Raw genomic sequence first — 24896 nt, forward strand, 5'->3', positions numbered from 1 at the left:
CTTACAAGAGACCCTGAAGGAAGCCCTAAACATGGAAAGGAACAACTGGTACCAGCCATTGCAAAAACATGCCAAAATGTAAAGACCATCGAGGTTAGGAAGAAACTGCATCACCTAATGAACAAAATACCCAGTTAATATCATAATGGCAGGATCAAGTTCACACATAACAATATTAACCTTAAATGTAAATGGACTAAATGCTGCAATTAAAAGACACAGACTGGCAAACTGGATAAAGAGTCAAGACTCATCAGTCTGCTGTATTCAGGAAACCCATCTCTCATGCAGAGACATACATGGGCTCCAAATAAAGGGATGGAGAAAGATCTACCAAGAAAATGGAGAACAAAAAAAAGCAGGGGTTGCAATCCTGGTCTATGATAAAACAGACTTTAAACCATCAAAGATCAAAAGAGACAAAGAAGGCCATTACATAATGATAAAGGGATCAATTCAACAGGAAGAGCTAACTATCCTAAATATATATGCATCCAATACAGGAGCACCCAGATTCATAAAGCAAGTCCTCAGAGATTTACAAAGAGACTTAGACTCCCATACAATAATAATGGGAGACTTCAACACCCCACTGTCAACATTAGACAGATCAACGAGACAGAAAGTTAACAAGGATATCCAGGAATTGAACTCAGCTCTGCAGCAAGCAGACCTAATATACATCTACAGAACTCTCCACCCCAAATCAACAGAATATACATTCTTCTCAGCACCACATCACACTTATTCCAAAATGGACCACATAATTGGAAGTAAAGCACTCCTCAGCAAATGTACAAGAACAGAAATTATAACAAACTGTCTCTCAGACCACAGTGCAATCAAACTAGAACTCAGGACTAAGAAACTCAATCAAAACCACTCAACTACATGGAAACTGAATAACCTGCTCCTGAATGACTACTGGGTACATAATGAAATGAAGGAAGAAATAAAGATGTTCTTTGAAACCAATGAGAACAAAGATACCACATACCAGAATTTCTGGGACACATTTAAAGCAGTGTGTAGAGGGAAATTTATAGCACTAAATGTCCACAAGAGAAAGCTGGAAAGATCTAAAATTGACACTCTAACATCACAATTAAAAGAACTAGAGAAGCAAGAGCAAATACATTCAAAAGCTAGCAGAAGGCAAGAAATAACTAAGATCAGGGCAGAACTGAAGGAGATAGAGACACAAAAAAACACTCCAAAAAATCAATGAATCCAGGAGTTGGTTTTTTGAAAAGATCAACACAATTGACAGACCGCTAGCAAGACTAATAAAGAAGAAAAGAGAGAAGAATCAAATAGATGCAATAAAAAATGATAAAGGGGATATCACCACCAACCCCACAGAAATACAAACTGCCATCAGAGAATACTATGAACACCTCTACGCAAATCAACTAGAAAATCTAGAAGAAATAGATAATTTCCTGGACACTTACACTCTTCCAAGACTAAACCAGGAAGAAGCTGAATACCTGAATAGTCCAATAGCAGGCTCTGAAATTGAGGCAATAATTAATAGCCTACCAGCCAAAAAAAGTCCAGGACCAGATGGATTCACAGCTGAATTCTACCGGAAGAACAAGGAGGAGCTGGTACCATTCCTTCTGAAACTATTCCAATCAATAGAAAAAGAGGGAATCCTCCCTAACTCATTTTATGAGGCCAACATCATCCTGATACCAAAGCCTGGCAGAGACACAACAAAAAAAGAGAATTTTAGACCAATATCCCTGATGAACATCGATGCAAAAATCCTCAATAACGTACTGGCAAACTGGATTCAGCAGCACATCAAAAAGCTTATCCACCATGATCAAGTGGGCTTCATACCTGGGATGCAAGTCTGGTTCAACATTCACAAATCAATAAACATAATCCAGCATATAAACAGAACCAAAGACAAGAACCACATGATTATCTCAATAGATGCAGAAAAGGCTTTTGACAAAATTCAACAGGCCTTCATGCTAAAAATGCTCAATAAATTTGGTATTGATGGAACGTACCTCAAAATAATAAGAGCTGTTTATGACAAACCCACAGCCAATGTCATATTGAATGGGCAAAAACTGGAAAAATTCCCTTTGAAATCTGGCACAAGACAGGGATGCCTTCTTTCATCACTCCTATTCAACATAGTCTTGGAAGTTCTGGCTAGGGCAATCAGGCAAGAGAAAGAAATCAAGGGTATCCAGTTAGGAAAAGAAGAAGTCAAATTGTCCCTGTTTGCAGATGACATGATTGTATATTTAGAAAACCCCATCGTCTCAGCCCAAAATCTCCTTAAGCTGATAAGCAACTTCAGCAAAGTCTCAGGATACAAAATTAATGTGCAAAAATCACAAGCATTCTTATACACCAGTAACAGACAAGCAGAGAGCCAAATCAGGAATGAACTTCCATTCACAATTGCTTCAAAGAGAATAAAATACCTAGGAATCCAGCTTACAAGGGATGTAAAGGACCTCTTCAAGGAGAACTACAAACCACTGCTCAGTGAAATAAAAGAGGACACAAACAAATGGAAGAACATACCATGCTCATGGACTAGGAAGAATCAATATCGTGAAAATGGCCATACTGCCCAAGGTAATTTATAGATTCAATGCCATCCCCATCAAGCTACCAATGAGTTTCTTCACAGAATTGGAAAAAAGTGCTTTAAAGTTCATATGGAACCAAACAAGAGCCCACATTGCCAAGGCAATCCTAAGTCAAAAGAACAAAGCTGGAGGCATCACCCTACCTGACTTCAAACTATACTACAAGGCTACAGTAACCAAAACAGCATGGTACTGGTACCAAAACAGAGATATAGACCAATGGAACAGAACAGAGTCCTCAGAAATAATACCACACATCTACAGCCATCTGATCTTTGACAAACCTGAGAGAAACAAGAAATGGGGAAAGGATTCCCTATTTAATAAATGGTGCTGGGAAAATTGGCTAGCCATAAGTAGAAAGCTGAAACTGGATCCTTTCCTTACTCCTTATACGAAGATTAATTCAAGATGGATTAGAGACTTAAATGTTAGACCTAATACCATAAAAACCCTAGAAGAAAACCTAGGTAATACCATTCAGGACATAGGCACGGGCAAGGACTTCATGTCTAAAACACCAAAAGCAATGGCAACAAAAGCCAAAATTGACAAATGGGATCTAATTAAACTAAAGAGCTTCTGCACAGCAAAAGAAACTACCATCAGAGTGAACAGGCAACCTACAGAATGGGAGAAAATTTTTGCAATCTACTCATCTGGCAAAGGGTAATATACAGAACCTACAAAGAACACAAACAAATATACAAGAAAAAAACAAACAACCCCATCAAAAAGTGGGCAAAGGATATGAACAGACATTTCTCAAAAGAAGACATTCATACAGTCAACAGACACATGAAAAAATGCTCATCATCACTTGCCATCAGAGAAATGCAAATCAAAACCACAATGAGATACCATCTCACACCAGTTAGAATGGCAATCATTAAGAAGTCAGGAAAAAATAGGTGCTGGAGAGGATGTGGAGAAATAGGAACACTTTTACACTGTTGGTGGGATTGTAAACTAGTTCAGCCATCATGGAAAACAGTATGGCAATTCCTCAAGGATCTAGAACTAGAAGTACCATATGACCCAGCCATCCCATTACTGGGTATATACCCAAAGGATCATAAATCATGCTGCTATAAAGACACATGCACACGTATGTTTATTGTGGCACTATTCACAATAGCAAAGACTTGGAATCAACCCAAATGTCCATCTGTGACAGACTGGATTAAGAAAATGTGGCACATATACACCATGGAATACTATGTAGCCATAAAAGGATGAGTTTGCGTCCTTTGTGGGGACATGGATGTAGCTGGAAACCATCATTCTTAGCAAACTATCACAAGAACAGAGAACCAAACACCGCATGTTCTCACTCATAGGTGGGAACTGAACAATGACATCACTTGGACTCGGGAAGGGGAACATCACACATTGGGGCCTATCATGGGGAGGGGGGAGGGGGGAGGGATTGCACTGGGAGTTATACCCGATGTAAATGATGAGTTGATGGGTGCAGCACACCAACATGGCACAAGTATACATATGTAACAAACCTGCACATTATGCACATGTACCCTAGAACTTAAAGTATAATAATAAAAATAAAAGATTCAATAATAATTAAAAAATAGAAATATCATCTGCTATATTATTAGTGTCATAAAGTAATATGCTCTAAAAAAGAGATGGAGCTATAAAAGATTTTAATTGATCATTTGATCTATAATCAATTAATTAGTAATTACTATGTGAGAAATTAGCTCCTTCAAAGTGGTAGTTTCATGAAAACCAGAAGCCTCAGATGAATGGATGGAAGAGAGGTTGGAATTATAACCAGGCAGCAGGAATAGTGTATGTAAAACGAGGCATGGTGAATGTGAGGAACTAAAAGAAAGCCAGTGTTCAGTGTTGCTGCAGTTAGAGAGAATGTGGTGTAGATGAGGTTGGAGAATTAGGTGGGTACCCAAACACTCAGAGCATTTAAGCAGTGTTTAGGCATGTTGTCTTCACCCTAATAACAGTAAAAAGCCATTTAACCACCCTATATATTGGGGTAATATGACCTTATTTGCTCACTTAAAAGACTGTTCTGGATTTTTTAAAAATTGAAATGGGTAAATGTCAACGTTTTTATACTGGGAAGGAAATGGTGGTATCCAGGACTAGGGAAGATTATGAGATTCATAGTATTTCATGTAAGTGTTCAAGCTCATGAGATTTTTAGTAAGCTAAGTCAATAAAATTTTCCAGTGATATGGATATTGGGGTAAATGAGAGGCAGATGTCATAGATGATTCTTGGGTTTCTGGTTTACATAACCTGATGGATATTTGTTCCATTTGTGAAGAAAAACTGTGGTAAGGGATCATGTATGTGTGTAATGATCATAATTTTAGTTTCTGTCTTTGTTGTGTAAGAGTGTCTTCGAGATATATAAAAATTAATGTTAGTTACGTAGTTAGATATAAGTATCTGAAGCTAACAGGCCATTCTTAACAGATAAATGTTTTTGGTTTTTTGACTAATATATATGAAAGTCAGATATAAAGAAGGAATTGCCTAGGAGAACAGTCTAGCTTGAGACAACTTGAGACCTTGGGACTGAAACTCTAGAAAATCTACCATTTTGTTGTGGATTACAAAGGATGAGAAGTATGAGTAAATTCGGGAGAATTTTGAAAATAAAATACAGTATAAAGAGAGTGTTCTGAGAAGGTGGGAGTGTTCAGCAGTAATATATTTAGTGACAAACAAATAATTATTAACCTTGGTAAGAATTTTATCTATAGAGAGATGGAGGCTGAAAGACAGAATGGTGTAGTGAGGGGGAGATTAAAAATAAAATGGAATAAGGCATAACATATGGATAAGATGTTTTAGAACTTTGCTCCAGGTAAGAAAGCATACTAAATATGAGGTGAAAAGTAAGATTTTGTTGCATTATTTTATTTTTTGCATTTTGAATAGGATACACTCGAATTGATTTAAAAGCCAATGTAAATGATGCAACTATGTGAGAAACATGGGAAGTCAGAATTTTATTGTAACATGGGGAAAGAGGAGAGAAGGAAGCAAATGCCACTAATAATCATAATGATATAAGCTAATTAACAACAAGCCAACATTTAGGAGCTCTATATATGAAAGAAATATGAGGCACAAAGCAGTTTTACATTGTACAAGGTCATCTTTTTGGAATAAATGGAAAGAAACTGAAAACTGGAAATTGGAAGAGAGTTAGAAACGGGTCAGATAGGAGATGGGGAAGAGAGCCAGAAATGTAGGATTGCAGAACAAATTGGAGATCCTAATTAAGGTTGGTGGTTAAAAATTCATAGTGGAAAAAATTTTATCCTGTTATGGGAAAATCTCATGAAGCAATTGGATGATCAGGGTCAGTCTTGGTGAAGATTATTCAGTTCACAGAAGATAAAATTTTCAATATAGATTTGAAAACATTTCAGAGAGATAATAGAAATTTATATATCTAGATATACTCTTGAACAAATGGACATAAAAATAAATGAATAAAGCTGAGTCGGAAAAAAAATGAGATAGCTAACAAACTTGTAAAATGTGCCAATTTCAAGAAACTGGAAATCTTGATGAAGTAAAAAATCGCTAAAATTAGTTGAACAAGACTTAAGGAAATGAGACATTGGCCATAAAGTGAGATTATTGAATTAGTGATTTTTGAAGATTAAGCAGATTTGGGTTATGAAAAGGCTCAAAGTCTGACCGTGAAAGTAAGTGACAAGTGAGAAGCCATAGAAGCTCGTTAAGAAATTGTAAAACCTAAGGAGCTCTGCAGCTGGACATGTTGTGTACATGAATGTTAATGTCAATACATATGAAGTTAGGGCTTGGGATAAAGGTGAATATCTAAACCACATATAAAATCTTTGAGGAGTGATGGGAACTAACTGAAAGTCACAGATGACAGTGTTAAGAAGAGGAAGAGACTGGTGTAGCTCAATGACTTGATCTTAAAATGATCTGCATTTCTTTCTCTTTTCTTTTCTTTTTTAAATATTTAAATTTATTTTATTTTTATTCAACTGAGAGATGGAGATTATTTTCTTCTGAAAATGTATGCAGGATTAGTAATATGGAATTTCTAATGGAGAATAAAAAGAATGCCAATCTTCTGTGTTATCTTTAAAGCACATGGTTTATAAAAAATAAATAAATAGTCATCAGTTAAGCATTCTTCAGTTGAAGTGGTGTTCTCAGAGATAAGCCTGATTTCTGTTAAGGAAAGAAAGTTAAAAGAGTGATCTAAAAGGAGAGAAGGAAAGTTACACATTATGACAGAAAATGAATCTTAAAAAAAATTTAAGGTTAATATTGAGAGACAAATAGAAAGGTGAGATATTTGAAAATTTAATTTTAGAAATCTTTTGCGAGTCAAAGAGGAATCTATCTTGTTTTGTTTGGCCAAAATAATAAAGACACAATTTTAGAGTAAATACTGAAATATATGTTAGAATGTACATATAAAAACACATATAAAATATAATTGTATTATCTATTAAGCCACTATATAAGATTTGGCACCAAATGTGTAGAAGCATGGTGAATAGAATATCATTTTGGCAAAGGAAGGGATTGCTGAAGGCTTGCAGGAGGTAAGAAGTCTTAACTTGGCTTTGTATTGGAAGTTTCCAAGTATACATTTTGTCTTAAAGGCAATGGAGAAGTGTAAAAAGGGAGTTTTAAATAAATGTCTGACAATTATACAATATTGAGTAAAATCACTCTGAAAATAAAATAAATGGGGGATAGATTAGAAGGTGACATGCTGGAAGATTAAATTCCAGTTACAAGATAATTGCAATAGCCCACTTATTCACTATCTATCTACCTTTAGACCTGGGGATCCAAACCAGGGATCCAAATCTGAGTAATACGTGATTCATTTAATTCAGGAAGTCATAGTTTCTTATTAGGTGGAAGACAGTGGTTCGGGAAGGAAGCTGATAATAAAACAGGGTTATCATATGCTCTCTCTAGGCACTGTTTGGGCTTTTTAAAAATTCCTGTGTAATACATTGAATGATTGCTCCCAATCTTTGTTGCTTCCCCGAAATAGGATATTATCCTATATATATTTGTCCGTTGTCTTATACTTCCACATGACTCACAGGAAACGAGAAATACATTCCACCTTCCACTGATTTGGGGCTTGGTCATCTGTCATGCTTGTTCATATGTCAGCTAGGAAGATACGACAAAGGACCAATTCTGAGCATAGAATTAATTTAAAAGATATTATGGGTATACACATAATCTTCTTGAAAACCTGCCCTCTTCCTTGAGAGCTTTGTATCTTGAATAGCACTTGCTCCTTCAACCTGAGTCCTCAAATAAGAAGATATGTGAATATATGTGAATAAGACCTGAATGTGACCTGCAGCCCATAGGCAGGCCCAACTGAACTCAGCTAAACCCACCTCAACGCAGCAGAGTCACACATAGCTCAGAAGATCCCAGCAGAAGTTCAGCTCATAAGTGTAAGTTTTGTGTAGTAAACCACTGAGTTTTATGGCTACTTTTTATGTAGCATTGTTGCAATAATAAAGAAATATTACACCTTGCCTTTTCCCTTTTGAGAGACATACAGGTAGATACACACACACCCATACACACATATATGTGTACATATATGTATAATATATACATGTACATATAGGTATATATGTTTGGAAATTGTTTATATAACTATATATAGTTTGAAATATATGTACATATTGCCCTTCTATTAAATGTTAAGACTAATTTTTATAGGATATGTGATAATATATTTATTTACATCTTTCACAGTGGAAGATCCAGTGCCTTGTAAAAAATACTTTTTAATTAATATTCAAGACCTATTTATACATCTTTTGATTTGCTCTTTTTAATTAAAAAAGTATTATTCTACAAATATAGGTTTTCTTTCTTTTCCTTCATATGTAAACTTCCTCAAAATCCTAAAATCAGTACATAAATTCTTCTTCCACTTTAAATATTCACAGAACTACTCTCTGTTGACAATCTGTGTTAGACAATTGCTGATTAACTAGAAACTGCGATCAAGTGTGAAATATCTTGAGTAAAAATATCACATGTCCATTTTTTTGACAATTACAAATTGTCCAAAGTATGGGAAGTGAAGAAATATAATGTACTTTGCCCCAGAATCAGTATATTATTGGTTTCCTAAATTACTAAATTGCATTGCACTTTAATAACTTTTTTCTTTTCCAGTGTGTTAAATAGAAAATTGTTGCATGCTCTAAGTTTAGGTAAGGTATACAATTAACCTTGCTTTGATACAAAATTATCACTTCCCCTTTTTAAAAAATGGTATCCAACTATTTAGATATTCATTATGGTTATCTATTTGTATTAGCTACAATGAGAAATTATTTTTGTTTCATTGGATGAAGTCTAACCATCACTTGTTCTCTAATAAAAGAGTGATTGCAATGGAGTTAAAGAAAACTTCAGAGTTTAAGAAATGTTTCACAATGACCTGAAGACACTGATATATGACTTCTTAGATGAAAGATAAGTTTTATTCTTTCTGCCCATGTACTGGATGCTTTTCTATCTGAAAATAGGAGTGGTTAATGTTAGCCTTCTGTAGCTCTGACCTTATTTGAGGTTAGTGATGGGAAAAATTTTGGATACTTGTTCTCTAAACTTTCAATGGCCTAACTTTTAAAAAAATCCAACATTCTTATTTCTCTTTCCTTTATAACTGTCTGTATATTAGCAAAGAAGAGAAGATTTTGGACTTTCAATATGTTATAATTATAGAGAAAAAGCCATTGATGAAACTCCCTCTATGAAATTGTGAATTGTGTGGATAAAGAACACTGGCAATATTCTATTTTTTCACTTAAAACACCACACATAGAAGAACTATATTTACACAGATACTAAACCTTACATTTAGTATCTCCAGTCCAATGTGAAGAAAAAACAATGATCATGTCAGATCAAAATTTTAGTAAACAAGAGTGACAAAGTTTGTGGATGGTATCAACCCTTAAAAGATTTTCATAGGCTTATACTTTGCCCAGACAGAAGCAAATGATGGAAGGTTAATTTGTAATGATCTCCTAAAGTTAATATTGTACAAAAAGGCAATTATGTCTATGGTATTAATTACCTGAGTTGATCTGCCCAGATAAGTGAATACAGTCTTCCCTTGGTATCCATGGGAGATTTGTCCCAGCAACCCATTTCCCACCAACTGCACACCGCAACTCTATGGATAACAAAATCTGTGAAAGCTCAAATCCCTTATATAAAATGGCCTAGTTTTTTAATATAACCTGTGTAGCTTCTCCCATATCATGTGTGTGAATTCAATATAGTTCTTACTGCATGGCAATCTCACGTTTTGCTTTTTCAAACTGTAGAATTTTTTTCTGAATATGTTTGATCCATTGATTGAATTCTCTGTTGATTTAATTATTTGTATCCATGAAACTCATGGTTACAAAGGGCCAACTGTATCTGCTTTCTCCTTCAATAGCCCACGTATTTATTTCTTGAATGTGTACACTAATGGAAGAGAGTGGCTTTCTTGGGTAGAGAAACTTTATATTTTTCTAAAAATAAACAAAATTATGCTCTTCATTAGAACCAAAACATGTTCTAAATATAGAACTGTTTAAACAAAGGGGGGAAAATAAAATATTTAGGATGATCTTAAAACAGTCCCTGTATTGAGATTAATTTTAATAAAACAGTTTAGATGTATAAGACATAGATATATTAATATTTAGTTCAATGAAGTTTCTGGAAAAATAAAATCTGCTAATTATATTGTTAATCCTTTTGAGAATCAAGAAGATCTGTGGTATGAAACCTGTTTAGATACACAATTCAGAGAACTTAAGACGAAACAGCTTAAGATTGAAGACACATTAGTTTGGGCTGTTTTGTGAGATGCCATTGTAATACGGTAACTCAAGCTACTACAATATGACAGACAAACCAACATGAAAGTGGCTTAAATATAAAATAATGTTATTTTCCATTCATATAATAATATAAAATAGGTGTTTCTGGGTGAGAAGAAGCATTCATTTTATGTTGCAATTTAAAAACTCAAGCTCATTTTACCTTCTACCTCCATCTCTTACCACTACACAGTTATCTACACCTATTTGGTGAAAGAGCTTGTATGCGAAATGGTAGTAAGGGCACTTTTGCATCTTAAGTCTTGACTCAGCATATTTACTGCTAAAAGGTAGATGCTTTCTCCACTTAATTGAGAGGGAACTTAGGTATTATAAACGAGGTGTTTGTCAAGAAATAAAATGATTTTTTAAATAAAGAGCTAATAAACTATACTCTGGAATTCTCACCTCTCTATAGAGCTTTGAAGATTTCTTTGAATATATTTAATGCTGTCAAATCCCTCTTTAAGGAAGACAACTCGAAACCCATCCAGGAACCATATCCAGCTCAGATTTTATTACCTTTGAGTGATGTACAATCCAGATATATGTGGTCTGGGGGCCTATAAATGAAACAATGAGTAACATGTCCTCATCACACCATAGACACAATAAAGAAGCACCATTGGAATACTTGCAATAAAAAATCATACCCCAAAAAAGAAGAATGGGAAATAAGTAAATGTTGTTTATAGCAATTATGTAATCTTGCTGATCAGATATTGTAAAGATCCTCCTGGACTAGCTATGGAGAATGGTCATTAATTAGATTTTGAGTCTGTCCTTTGGAAGGAACTTCTTTAAATTTTCCTTGTTACATAAGAAAATATGTAGAGTTTGAGATTTTTACCTTCCTGTGAGATAATAAGTTAGCCAGACATAGTATACTGATAGAAAGTCACAAGACCCAGTCGGTTAAAAACATCAGTCAGAGCAGCATTTTTCTTCCTGTTCCATTTCCATTAAGTTTAGAACCAGATGTTACCTGCCCATACAGTAATTTTCAAGACAGTAAAAAAACACAACTTTTAAGAGATACTATTTTATAAAGCCTCTAGAGTATCCATGTTTTATTCTCTCTGGAAGCAGAGAGATTAACCATTACCCTAGAAAATAAGTACATCCCTGAGAGGGAAAACAATGGGCTTTATCTTTATTATGCTAGAATATTTGTGAGTGGTACATTTCTAAATCTCTCAAGAGGGATTCGCTATATCTGTCTTCTAAGGCTGTTTGCTTTCTAACATGGCCTTGTTCTGAATGTCTGGATCTTGTAAGAAAACAAGGAACCCATGGAAAATTGTCTCCCAACAGTTCTCCATGGCTGCATCTGAAACAGATATTGTAATAGCCCCTCCATGAAACTGTAAGGTTTTTTTATTTTGTTCCCTATTATGCAGGTTTAGGGTCTTAAGATGTTAAAGCTTAGAAAATCAAAAAGCACTTTAGATTTAACTCATGGTTTCTTTGAAAATAAAGCCACCTAAAATATTATCTTATATATTTGCTTATAGTTGGCTCCTTTGGCTGTAATCACACCTAAAATCCTCTCCTATATTTAGTTTTTCACTCTGTTTTATTTATTTCACTTGTTCTATGCTTGCACTGCCTTACTCATGGTTATTTTAAAGCCACGTAGAGAAATCAAATTGAGTGTGTAGCTAATTACCTTTATATTAATCTTGACTGAATCTTTATAGGTCTTTGTTTCAAAACTTTTTTTTTTTTTTGGTAGGTTCAGCAATAGTTGTAATCCCAAATTTATGGATTTGTAAAAGTCCTTTTATTCCAGCTAATAGGTGAATTCTGCTTTGGATTATACTTTTTTCTGTAATATTTCACTGTAAGGTACAAAGATCAAGTAGCACATACTAATAAGCTAAGTCTATTTAACATTTTGCCTAGAGCTACAGTCGTTAAACAAAAAACAAAAACCAGTAAGAAACTTCAGGTGAGAAAAATATAGTTATAAGAATTGTTCCTGCTGGATAATGTATAGCATTGCAGGAAGCAAATCTTCAAAACTTGTTTTAAGTTCCTCTGTGGTAAAAGATCCTCAAATAAAACTGCTAAAATTCATATACTTATCTTTGCATAAGACAAGTGTAAGTTAGCTTGACAATGACAATATGTATTCTTTATAGTTTGTAATGTTGGTTTCACATGCATTGGTTGAAAATTCATGTAATATTGCCTCTCCAGCTCACCACTCCGTTCCTAATACACAGCAATGTGCCTATTACATAGAAGGATTCAGTATGTACTTAAATCATTAATGAATAAATGAAGGTTATTTTTATGCCTTAGTCCATCCAATCTGCCATAATAGAAAACTATAGACTGGGTTGATTATAAACAACAGAGATTTAGTTTTCACAGTTCTAGAGTTTCAAGACCAAGGTGGCATCATAATCAGTGTCTGGTGAAGGCTAACATTTTTTGATCACAGACAGCTGTCTTTTCTCTTTGTTCTCACATAGTGGAAGGGGCAATAAATTTATCTGATACTTCTTTTATAAGGGCACTGATATGGCTTGGCTCTGTGTCCCCATCTGTCATGGGTTATACTGAGTGTCAACTTGATCCTATTGAAGGATACAAAGTATTGACCCTGGGTGTGTCTGTGAGGGTTTTGCCAAAGGATATTAACATTTGAGTCAGTGGGCTGGGGAAGGCAGATCCACCCTTAATCTGGTGGTCACCATCTAATCAGCTGCCAGCGAATATAAAGCAGGCAGATAAACACGAAAAAGAGATATGGGCCCAGCCTCCCAGCCTACATCTTTGTCCTATGCTGGTTGCTTCCTGTCCTCAAACATCGAACTCCAAGTTCTTCAGTTTTGAGACTCAGACTGGCTCTCTTTGCTCCTCAAGCTTGCAGACAGCCTATTGTGGGATATTGTGATTCTATAAGTTAATATTTAATAAGCATATATATATATATCCTACTAGTTCTGTCTCTCTAGAGAACCCTGACTAATACACCATCCAAATCGCATGTCAAATTAGGAGGGGCCTGGTGGGAGGTTACTGAATCATGGGGGCAGACTTCCTTTTTGCTATTCTCGTGATAGTGAGTGAGTTCTCACAAGATCTGGTTGTTTGAAAGTGTGTAGCACTTCCCCTTTTACTCTCTCTCCTTCCACCATGATTGTAAGTTTTCTGAGGCATCCCAGCCAGGCTTCCTGTAGAGCCTGTGGAAACATTAGTCAATCAAACCTCTTTTCTTCATTAATTACCCAGTCTCAGGTAGTTCTTTATAGAAGTTTGAGAACACACTAGTACAGGCACTAATCCTGTTCATGAGTGTTCCAGCCTCATTACTTGATCACCTCTCAATGACCATTCCTCCTTATATTATCACATTGGGGGTTAGGATCTCAACATGTGAATTTGGTTGATCATAAACATTCAGTCTACATTATTCTGTCCTAACTCTGTGACATAATCTGGACTGTAAGAATGTTATCGATGAAGGAACTTGAAAATACAGGATTAATTTTTTGAAGTAAAAATGGTACCCAGAGAAATAGTAAAGTTTAATTTGTGTGAATAACCTTGAACTGTTTGCTACATGAATATATATATATATATGGATATTTGAGATAGAAAGGAGATTCAGAATATAAGGCTATATATAATAACTCTATATAAATTAATAAACTAGTTGCAAACTATTAAGGAAAGAGTGAGCATATACTCTAAGGATTATGAAGCTGGAAATTACTTTAGATGGCATCACTTCTACCCACTTCATTTTATAAATAGAAAAGTATGCATGTATGTATAAAAATGTGCAACTATTTGGCTGGGTGCCATGGCTCACACCTGTAATCCAAGCATTTTGGGAGGTTGAGGTGGGTGGATGACAAGGTCAGGAATTTGAGACCAGCTGGGCCAACATGATGAAACCCCATTTCTACTAAAAAGACAAAAATTAGCTGGGCACAGTGGTGTACATCTGTAATCCCAGCTACTTGGGAGACTGTGGCAGGTGAGTCTCTTGAACCTGGGAGGCAGAGTTTACAGTGAGCTGAGATCATGCCACTGGACTCCAGCCTGGGCAACAGAGCAAGAGTCCATCTCAAAAAAAAAAAAAAAAATTGCAACCATCCTATTTACTTATGTATAGAATTACTTTTACTGTATTAATCATTCCTCAACTTACTTATAAATAGTGAATGACATACCCTACTATGATCTCATTCTTATAGGCAGGTGGAATTTATCAATAAATCAGCCAAGCTCAAGGTACATATGCCAATAACACAGCCATATTTTTTTATACATTTGTGCTAGAGATGTACATACAACTTTTCTTTAATAAGTTGAAGAAATTGGATTAGCTATCTCAAAGATCTATGTAGATTTTAAAACTCTGTTATTTTATTTGAAAATATTACAAGTCTTTCTGGAACCATATCAAACAAAGGAAAAGGGAGAAATATTTTCAAAAATTATTTAAGTGTATTATATTTAACAATTCTGATCTCTGGAAATTATTGCATTCTCCCCTGAACATGAGAATCTTTTGTAAACCTGTGACTTTCAAAATGTGTGACTAGAGTAAGTGTTCATTATCTGTGTAATGACACAGAATATTTACAGTAAGATAATTAAGTACTGTCTTGTTTTATACTTCCATGTGTAATTTTAAATAACTGAATTTAATATAATAAAAATAACTGAATTACTAACAAAATTTTAAGTAGATGTTATATTTAAGTGTCTTGTATCCTAGTAAAAATTTTAAAGTATTAAAATTTTATATTTTTACTTACACCTGAGCAAATAAATGATAAATAAATCCTTAAGGCAACATTTTATGAAGATAATGAAAATATCAATGCAACAGTAATTTAATAACTTGCAAAATAAAATTTCTAAACTAGACATGAGCCTATACCAATGATACAATTACTTATTATACCATTTTTTCTGGTTCCAAAAATCAATCTTTTTCTGAAATAAGAAATTATGTCTAGTTTCCTTTTTTCCATAAATGCCTTTGCCTTGAATTTAAGTAGTTTAACATTTTTCTTCAATTTGTATCACAGTGACAGGCAAATGGAAATTTTATAAAGCAAACTACAAAGGCAATCTATGAGATTCATGATTCCAATAGTAAAATCATCTTAGGAGATACTGTGGGGATAGAATCTAATGAATTTTTTAGAAAATAAAAACTTCATGTTGAATTGAACCCTTTATTATTATGTAATGCTCTTTGTCTTTTTTGATCATTACTAAACTCTGTTTTGTCTCAAATAAGAATAGCAACTCTTGCTCTTTTTTGTTTTCTGCTTGCTTGATTTTTCTTCATCCCAATACTTTCAGCCTATGGTTGTCATTGCATGTGAGATGAGTCTCCTGAAGACAGCATACACTTGGGTCTTGATACTTTATCCAACTTCAAATTCTGTTCTTGTTAAGTGGAGCATTTAGCCCGTTTATGTTCAAGATTAAAATAGATATGTGTGGATTTGATTCTGTCATCATGCTGTTAGCTGGTTGTTATGTGGACTTGATTGTGTAGTTGTTTTATAGTGTCTGGGGTTTGTGAACTTAAGTGTGTTTTTGTGGTGGCTAGCAACAATCTTTCCTTTCTATGTTCAGCATTCTCTTATGGATCTTTTCTAAGGCAGTGTGTTGATAACAAATTCCCTTAGTGTTTGCTTGTTTGAAAAGGACCTTATTTCTCCTTGGCTTATGTAGATTAGTTTGGCTGAATATAAAATTCTTGGTTGAAATTTATTTTATCTAAGGATGCTGAATATAGACCCCAACACTTCGGGCTTTTAAGATTTCTGCTGGAAGTTCCACAACTAACCCAGTGGAATTTTCTTTGTAGGTGACCTGCACCTTCTTTCTAGCTGTCTTTAATGTTTTTTTCTTTCATGTTGACGCTGGAGAATCTGATGACTTTTTTCTTGGCTATGGTTGTCTTATACAGTATTTTGCAGGGGTTCTCTGAGTTTTCTGAATTGAATGTCAATCTCTTTAGCAAGGTTGGGGAAATTTTCATGAACAATATCCTCAAATAGATTTTCTAAGTTGTTTACTTTCCCTGTCTTTCAGGGGTACCAATTAGTTATAGGTTTGGACTTTTTACATACCCCATATTCCTCAGAGGTTTCATTCATTGTCTTTTCTTTCTTTTTTTCTTTATTTAGGTCTGCATAAGTTGATTCAAAAAACAGGGCTTAAACCTCTGAGATTCTTTCCTCAGCTTGGTCTATTCTGCTGTTAATACTTCTGACTGTGCTAAGAAATTCTCATAGTGAGCTTTTCAGTTTTATCACATCAGTTTGGTTATTTCTTGAAATGACTATTTCATCTTTGAGCTCTTGAATATTTTTAGTGGATTCCTTAGAATTCTTGGATTGAGTTATAACTTTCTCCTGAATCTCAAAACTTTTTGCTGCCATCCAGATTTTGAATTCTGTCTGTCATTTCAGCCATTTCACTCTGGTTAATCATTGCTGAAGAGCTAGTGTGATCATCTGGAAGTAAGAAACTCTGGGTTCTAGAGTTGCCGGAATTCTTGTGCTGGATATTTCTCATTTGTGTGGCCTGATATTCCTTTAACTGTGGTATAATTTGCATAGAGGTCTGAAGTTTTGTGCAGGGGTCTTAATTTGTGGCTGAATTCTTCCCATTGGTTTTATTGGGGTTATATTAGCAAAATATTTTTGGTGTTGTAGTTTGGGCTGAAATCCAATAGAATATGTCATACAACTCAACTTCAAACTACACTACAAGGCTACAGTAAATAAAACTGCATGGTACTGGTACAAAAACAGACACATAGACCAATGGAAAAGGTTAGGGAACCCAGAAATAAAGCTATGCATCTACAACCATCTAATCTTCAACAAAGTTGAGGAAAACAAACAATAGGGAAATGACTGTCTGTTTCACAAATGCTGCAGAGATAATTGGCTAGCCATATGCATAAGATTGAAACTGGGCCATTTCTTTACACTATATACAAAAATAAACTCAAGGTAGATTAAAGACTTAAATGTAAAACCTAAAATTGCATAAACCCTAGAAGAAAACTAGAACATACCACTCTGGACATAGGCCCTGGCAAAGATTTTATAATGAAGACTCCAAAAGCAATTCTAACCAAAACAAAAATTGATAAGTAGGACCTAATTGAGCTAAAGAGTTTCTGCACAGAAATATAGATAGATAGATACATACATACATACACATACACATACACACACACACACACACACACACACACACACAGAGTAAGCATACAACCTACAGAGCAGGAGAAAATATTTGCAAACTATGCAACTGACAAGTGTCTAATACCCAGAATCTATAAGGAACTTAAACAAATCAACAAACAAACAAAAAAGCCATAAAAATAGGCAAAGAATGTGAACAGGCATTTCTAAAAAGCAGACATTTATGAAGCTAACAAACATATGAAAAAATGTTTAACCTCACTAATCATTAGAGAAGGACAAATCAAATGCACAATGAGATACCTTCTCACACCAGTCAAAATGGCTATTAAAAAGTCAAAAAAAAAAAAAAAAAAGAGAAACCTTATATGCTGGTGGTGGGAATGTAACTTATCAGCCACTGTGGAAAGCAGTTTGGAGAATCTCAAAATACTTGAAACAGAACTATTTGACCCTACACTTTACTGAATACATACCCAAAGGAATACAAATTATTCAACCAACAAGACACATGCACACATATGTTCATCACAGCACTTTTCACAAGAACAAAGATGTGGAATCAACTTAGATACCCATCAACAGTGGACTTGAAAAATGAAATGTGGTACATATGCATCATAGAATACTATGCGACCATAAAAAAAAAGAATGAAATTTTGTCCTTTACAGCAACATAGGTGCTGCTGGAATCCATTATCCAAAGGGAATTAATGCCATAACAGAAAACCAAATACCACATATTCTCACTTATAAGTGGGAGCTATACATTGAGTACACATGGATACAAAAAGAACAAGAGACACCAGGGTCTACTTGAGGATGGAGATTGAGAGGAAGGTAAGAATAGAAAAACTGTCTATTGGGTACTATGCTCACTAACTGGGTGATAAAATATTTTGCATATAAAACAACCACAACACCCAGTTTATACATGTAACAAAATTTAACATGTATCCCCTGAATTTAAAGTAAAAGCTGGAATGAAAATTTTAAATAAATGAATAAATACAAATATAAAAATTTAATATTGGTCTTCAGTATTCCTGGAACGATATATTTAATATTAATTTGATATTTATGGACACATTCTTAAAGAAATTAAAGAAAATCTCCTTAATACAATGTAGTTTATCTTTTTAATACAGAAAAGAGGTATTTCAAAGTTTAGTTTATTTATATTTGTTATTTTTAATTGGCACATAACAATTGCTTATATTTATAGGGTACAGTGTGATATTTTAATATATGTGTACAAAATGTAATATATCAAATCAGGATAATTAGCAAATCCATCTCAAACATTTATAATTCTTTTGTGTTGAGAACATTCAAAATCTTCTCTTCAGGCTATTTGGAAATATACAAAAAATTGTTGTTAACTATAGTCACTCTACAGTGATAAATAATTTTACAATGTAATCATCTTATCTAGCTATAATTTCTTATCCATTAACCAATCTTTTCTTTTTCCCCTTCTCCCTTATCCTCCCCAGCCTTTAAAAAACCCAATTCTATTTTGTTTCTTCTTCCTTTGTAAGAAGTCCTCCAAGCTGAGACTTCTTAGTGTCCATACTTGTAATAAGTATATTTCTGTTCTTTATAAATAAGTCAGTTTTAGGTATTCTGTTATAAGAACAGAAAATGAAGTAAGACAGAAAATTGGTACCAGGAGGGTGGTGTCGCTAATAACAAATAACTGAATATGTGAAAACAGCTGTGAAACTGGGTAATGATCAGAAGAAACTAGAAGAATTTGAAGGAGCACAATAGAAAAAATTTGAATTGTAGTGAGAGATTTGAAGAAAAGAAGACTAGGGAAAGTTTTGAACTCTTTAGAGATTAGTTAAGTGGTCATTACCCAAATGCTGATAGAAATATGAGAAATAAGACCACTCTGATGAAGCTTCCGATGAAACAGATAAACAAGTTATTGGAAACTGGAGTAAAGACCATCCTTGTTATAAACTGACAAAAAATTTGGCTGCACTTTCAGCTAGACTGGTAACGTTCAAATCTCCACAATTATTTATCATATGAGAATAGGCAGGGCTTTTTATGATTTTGTGTTTCAGTTTTATCCATCAAATGAGTATAACAAATCACTGTACAAAATTTTTTGCAATGGTTAAATGATTTACGACATGTAAACTGATTATAACAATAGCTAGTACATTTTAAGTACTTTATAAATGTTGGCTAGCTAGTATTATGATTGGTGTGCTTGAAAAGGGATAGTAAAAATAATATTTCTCAAATATTTTCATTAATTTGTGGCCCTTCTTTTTATTTAGAGCATTCTGGTTTCATAAAAAATAGAGGCATGTTGCCTTAAAGTATATTCAATATATTTAGGAAACACTTAATTCATGGACAGATTGCTCTATTCAATGTAGCATTAGATCTCAAAATATTTAAAATACTTTGAAAAGACAAAAATTGTATTTAGTTAATTTTAATAGCAAATAGAATCATTCTATAAATAGTGGCCACCGGTTTCTCTATACCTTTAAAGAAAGAACAAAACTGTAAATATTTAATGTATGAGTAATTATGAAACAATCAGGGAAATAACTTTTTATGTATGAAAGAGAACTTCTTATAATATGGATAATGTAGCTTATAAAAATATTGATGTTTTTCTCTTCTCTGTGTATACTAATAGATTCTTAATCAACTGCATATGTAGAGAACAGTTTCTTTTGTTTTCTTCTGTTCTTCCTCTAAAATCGCAAGTGCTCATGGCAACCATTTAGGCCCCAAACTTAAAAAGAAATTTTCGTTATCCTTGGTGGAAATATTTCAAAAGAATATTTAAGATTCACTTCTCATTTAACAATTATATTTGTCACTCATTACCATTTTTTAAATAATGAAAGTCAACCTCCTTTGATACATGCTTCCTAGAAATCTCCAAGACATCCTTCTTTTCTTTTTGCAAACATTAGGCATTTTTTATTCTATAGTATCTTATATCACAGAACTGATTCTTCTAATTTTTCAATTTGTAGAGTCATCTCCAGTGTGGTAAATAATTGTACATAATAATCATATTATGCATAATTACATTTATGAGTAACCATTATTACACTATTATAAGATGATATCAAACTGATAATTACAAGGATAGTTATACACACACACACACACACACACATATATATATATATATGAGACAATGGAACTATTAGCAAAGTTGAGTGATGAGTGAGTATAGTTCTTTCTTATTTCAAGTTGTGTCTTGAAGGAGCAGTTGGAATTCACCCTTTGAATATAGAATATTCTAGGCAAATGCACATGTATGAGAAAACCTCAGTGCTGTTAACAAGGTTATATATACATGGAATTTTAAAATACTTGACTGCTGTGCAAAACCATGAAAAGGAGACCTAATTTTGAGGGTATTAAATGATGTGCTGAAGAACTTGCCCACAGTGTTGTGAAGGAATGTGTTTGCAGCACTGATCATAGGACTTAATCAGGAACATCTCTTTAGAGTTTTATTTTCATCTATTTACAAATTATTTCCCAGAAGTTGTTCTTAAAATGTAAAAGCATTCAGCTCAGCCCAAATATGTCCCATAAATATGTTTCAACAGTCAACATAAACACAGAGAGAGAATCCTTGAAACTATATAGGCATTTATTACCATTGGAAAATTTCTAGACTTACTGGTACAATTGTATTACCTTATCTTTCATGTAAAATAATAAAAATTTCTAACACTCACAGTCCTCTAAGTAGAAAATACCTACTGAAATGTTGCATCTATGAATGAGCAAAGGAATTAAAAGTGTAATTACAATTTTAAATAAAAACAATACATTTCATACCAACACATTTCTTACTAGGCAAGTATGTCAGTCTGTTTTTGCATCTCTATGAATAAATACCTGAGACTGGGTAATTTATAGAGAAGGTAAGCTTAATTAGTTCACAGTTCTGTAGGCTGTACCGGAAACATGTTGCCAGCATCTGCTTCTGGCTAGGACCTCAGGAAGTTTACAATCATGGTGAAAGGTAAAAGGGGAGCAAGCAGGTCACATGGAGAAAGTGGAAGCCAGAGAGAGAGAGAGAGAAGGGCGGGGGATCTTCGATTCTTTTAACCATACCTCACATGAACTAACTGTACGAGAAACTCACTTATCACCAAGGGGATGGTGCTAAATCATTCATGAGGGATCCACCCCCATGATCCAATCACTTCCCACCAAGAGCCACCTCTAAAATTGGGAATCACATTTCCACCTGAAATTTTGAAGAGACAAACATCCAAACCATATCAGCAAGTTTAAATGAAGTAACTACATAAATGCATTAAAAAGTACTTTGTCATTATAAGCACACTTTATTCTTCACATCAAGTTTTTTAAAATTATAAATAAAAAATTTAAAAATACTGATATTTCTTATAGAGTTTAGTATACAGATTAAGTATCACATTCATATTTTTTTAACTTTTTGAAACAGAGTCTCGCTGTGTTGCCCAGGCTAGAGTGCAGTGTTGTGTTCTCGACTCACTGCAATCTCCGCCTCCCAGGTTCATGCTGTTCTCCTGCCTCAGCCTCCCCAGTAGCTGGGACTACAGGTGCTTGCCACCACGCCCAGCTAATTTTCTGTATTTTTAGTAGAGACACGATTTCACCGTGTTAGTCAGGATGGTCTCAATCTCCTGACCTCATGATCTGCCTGCCTCAGCTTCCCAAAGTGCTGGGGTTACAGGCGTGAGCCACCGTGCCCAGCCCATAAATATTTTTAAAGAGTAAATGCCCTAGAAATTATTACACTTCTATACTCAGTAAAAATTGTTATTTTCTGCTTCCTCTTTAGCTCGTGTTTATACCTCATCCTTAAAAAATATAATCAGTTAAATTATGTTTCCTCTGGCAGGGTCTGAATAGGGATTTGATATATAAAATATATTGGTAACAAGTTATGTGCAATACTTAACTGTCAAAGTTAATTACTTAAATTCAGCTTTTCCTGCAAAAATTGTAGGTAAGAGGCACACTGACTCAGCTAAAGCAATTACTCTTTTAATAACAGCATCACATATACAACAACTTTTTAAGTCCCCTAAAATCACATCATTTTTAGCTTGAAAGTCATTATAAAAATATGGGGTATAAATTAAATAATGTTTTATTTTGATTTGTGAAAATATCAGTCTTAAAAATTTTTTAATTAACAATATTCTCCTTGGAACAAGTATATTCTCGTTACTCTAGAACTTCATTTAATGATTGAGAGGCTAGATAAACTGATCTTTGAGTCTCATTTCTTCTAAAAGATCACATGATTCTATCTTCTTTTCTGTTTTGTTTTTTCATTATTTTTTAAAATTTCTACATTCATGCAATGGTCAAAGGACTTACCAATACATAATTTTATTTTTCTTTTCATTTTCTGGGTCCATATGTGCTTCCCTACATTCATTTTCCTCTTGCAAATACCATCAAGTCTGTCAACTGGTCTATTCTAAAGGAATTCCTTAAGGTCACTAGCAAGGGAGGTAGCTAAGAGTATTCTTAATTTTCTTCCATACAGCACTTTCCAGTGCTAGTTGTGGTGCCTGTTTTCGTATAAATCCATTACAACTTTCCATCTTCCCTCTGTGGCTCACAATAGTTTATCTAACTCACCATTGTTTCATTTAATTTTCTTTGCTTCTGGGTGGTTTTTTATCTCAAGGCATCTAATCTATCTATGTTCATTTTGCCAAGTAGAAGAATCATTTTGCATTCAATTTCTTTTTTCAGATGCTATTAATTCCAGATACAGATGGAAAACTTCCTTCCATTGCAACCACATAAGAGACCATTTTACTCAATAACAGCTTTTCTTTTTAAGGCTGAAATTCTGTTATATATTTGGCAATGCAAATTCTTTTCTCAAAAGTATTTAGCTTATATTCTTTCATTGTATCGACTTTATTCACTTTGATCTACATTTAAAAGTGTGTACTTTTTTTCCAAAGTGAAATAAAACTTCAACTCTATTTAAATGATTATATTTTGATTTTTGCTTCATAATGACAAATGAGAAATGAGGCATAGAAGTATCTGGGTAATGAACTGAATATTAGTTTAGTCCTTCAATAGGCAGTGAAATAATAATACAATTCCTATGTACTATAGGTTATATTTTTTTAAAAAGTCAACTTAGTAGCTGTTTTATTAAAGAAGTTGTACTATCACAGTTTATTAAATTTTATGTCTTGTCACAACTTTTATTTCAGCTCTAACTATATGTTTTAAAAGAAATTATGGCTGATTTTAGCTGTAGTATCAGTTAGCTTAGCAAAGAAAGGGGAGGAAACAATAGTTGAACAGGACAGTTTTTGGTGTAGGAGACAAATTGGCAACAGGTGTAGTCAGGGCATCAAACTTTTTAGACAGCAAAGTTAGTCACAAGAGCAAAATATCTGAGACAATGGAAAAAACCAGCAGGATTCTCAACACTCAATCACAGGGGTTATTACTATAAATAGTTGTAAGAAAATACCAGGTCCAAATCAGTAAGTGATAATGGAGTCAGGCAGCCAATCTAGGATGGGTATGACGAAGGCAAAAAGAACTATCTGTAACTGCTCCTATACTTCTCTACTCTAGGCTTTGGCTTTAGAGAATCCTACATTTCAAAATCAGGTTAAAAAATAAAATTAAATAAAAATATGAGAGAACATATGGATGCCTATATTACTCAGGATCTAATGCTCAAAACTGGCATGAAATCATGCATAACCAAAACATCAAGTTTCCTAACACTGTTTTGGCCCCAGAGAAATCTTCTTTCTCATCTGTTGCAATCATGTCCAAATTAAAGATTTGTGGGTTGTTCCATTGATCTCATGGGAAACAGACACAGTTTAATAAAGAGGAAAATAGATTAATAAAATCAATAAGTTTTTCAAATAGCATAAATACAATAGATTCTTGAAAATAAGTTGTTATAAAAAGTTTTAAAAACCTAAAAATATAACTTTTGACTATTTAATTTTAAGAATGAAATTAAAGAAAAAAAGGTAAAGGTAATGCATGTGAAATATTCAACTAAAGTAGCATTTCAATATTCCAAGAAAATTAGAACAGAAAAACAAAAATTATTTGTATGACTGAAAAAGAATTACATGCAAAAAATCCAAATG

This window comes from Rhinopithecus roxellana, chromosome 10 (genome assembly GCF_007565055.1).
Source record: "Rhinopithecus roxellana isolate Shanxi Qingling chromosome 10, ASM756505v1, whole genome shotgun sequence".
Classification (NCBI taxonomy): domain Eukaryota; kingdom Metazoa; phylum Chordata; class Mammalia; order Primates; family Cercopithecidae; genus Rhinopithecus; species Rhinopithecus roxellana.